The sequence below is a fragment of the Austrofundulus limnaeus genome, unplaced genomic scaffold (assembly GCF_001266775.1).
Source record: "Austrofundulus limnaeus strain Quisiro unplaced genomic scaffold, Austrofundulus_limnaeus-1.0 Scaffold69, whole genome shotgun sequence".
Classification (NCBI taxonomy): Eukaryota; Metazoa; Chordata; class Actinopteri; order Cyprinodontiformes; family Rivulidae; genus Austrofundulus; species Austrofundulus limnaeus.
In genome coordinates this window covers 1,190,302-1,192,310 of record NW_013952471.1, presented here as the reverse complement: position 1 = coordinate 1,192,310, position 2,009 = coordinate 1,190,302, and positions in this window count along the sequence as shown.

The following is a 2,009-nucleotide window of genomic DNA, read 5'->3' as shown; positions in this document are numbered from 1 at the left end:
GCAGAACACAGCTAAATGTATCAAAAGTATGTCTATGTAATATTAAAAATTTCTGAGACAATGAATTTTGGTTTTTCTTTTTCCTTTTTTTTTGGTAAGAGGTTTTTATTTAATAGAATTTTTGGACAAAAAAATCGCAATATATCACAACATATCGCCTTGCTTACAGTATCCCAGTATATCGGGATATATCGTATCGTGACCCCTCTGTCATGATACTGTATGTATCGTATCGCCAAATTCTTGCCAATACACAGTCCTAGACAATATGGCAAAAATTTAACTTTAGAATGAAAATGTAGCCCGTTTAAGATAAGATCAGATAAGATAAGATAAGATAAGACTTTATTGTCATTGTACAAAGCACAATGAAAATACAGTCCAGAACACCCACTCAGATTATTATTTAAACAATAAAACTCCTAATTTTGGTCGATATGATATAATTTTGGTGTCAATATATAAATAAAAATGTAAAACTGCCAAGAACAACAATATTTACTGCATCTACAAACCTGATGTCATTTAAGATATCTTTAATTGGAATTATGACTAATCAGTACAAAACGTGAGATATCTCAAATTTACTTTGTCTAGTAATAATTTAATTGTTGAAATCTGAAACGTGTTTGAGATAGCAATTTATTGCAAATATCTTGAATAAGAGCCTCTATACAGCTTAATGGAAAATCTGACATTTTTACTAGTCAGGATGTTATCAGAGATATCTCAATTGTATTTTGCCTAGTCAAAATATGAGATATTTTAATTAATTAGTTCTAGTCATAAACCAATTTCAGATATCTGRAATGTAAATGTTTTAAAGCCRATTAAATGTCACAACGGCTTGCCATATTTATCTGCATTTCATTCACTTTGCGAGACACAGCTGCTGATGGAGATGWTGATGTTTTAGAAAGAGGGCTTAAACTTTTAGCTTCATTTTCGAACACTCAGAATGTTCTATCGAGTGGATCTTTATCAGACGGTGGAACAGATTTGATGAGTTCCTGCTGTGAGTCTGCACCAGACTACCGGATATATTACTGCAGACTGAAATCTGAAGTTTATCATACCTTCAATACCAAAACCACCTTACAGTTCACACCACTGAATTACGGTGGTCTTTTCTATCTTAACAGTTTATTCTGCTTCTTTTTCCAACTGTGGACGTTTGTTCACTCACGGCTGTCGAGCCTACTTCAGTTATTCCTGTCACTAACACTATCATGATCAAACAGATACACAAAGATAAAAAGTGGGAGATCAATATCARACGTTAATAATGGCCCAGTTTTACTTATCAGACCGATATCAATATTCTAAAAAATGATGTTAATGCTGATATTTCATACAGGGGTTATACAATGAAACTGAAACACTTGGTTTTAGACCATAACATCCCTTTCAGACAGCTTCCTCTTGCGTCCACAGTTAATCCTGTTGGATGTGGTTCATCCTTCTTGGTGGTATGCTGACATTACCCTGGATACTGTGGCCCTTGATACATCACAAAGACTTGTCGTCTTGGTCACAGATGCACCAACAATTTGTCCTCTTTATGTCACCYATAATGTTGTGTGCATTGCAATATTTTGAGCAAAACTGTGCTCTTACCCTGCTTATTGAATCTTCACACTCTGCTCTTACTGGTGCAATGTGCAATTAATGAAGACTGGCCACTAGACTGGTCCAGTTTAGCCATGAAACCTCCCACACTAAAATGACAGGAGTTTCAGTGTCATTGTCCAACCTCTGTACATCCCTAGTTTGTATCCTATTTTGTTTTTAGCGTAATTTAATGGAGATTTATTGACATTTCAAAGGAAAAAACCTAACCATAGTTTGATATCAAGATTTCCCAGCTGGTATTGAGTCACTTCGCTAGTTGACAGGAAAAGTAGTAAAACCCTAAGTGAAAACGGTGTTTTTTTTTTTTTTTTTTGGTATTTTTTTTGGTTTGTTTTTTTGGCCTATCACCTATCGGCCTGACCTGACCTGTACAGCAC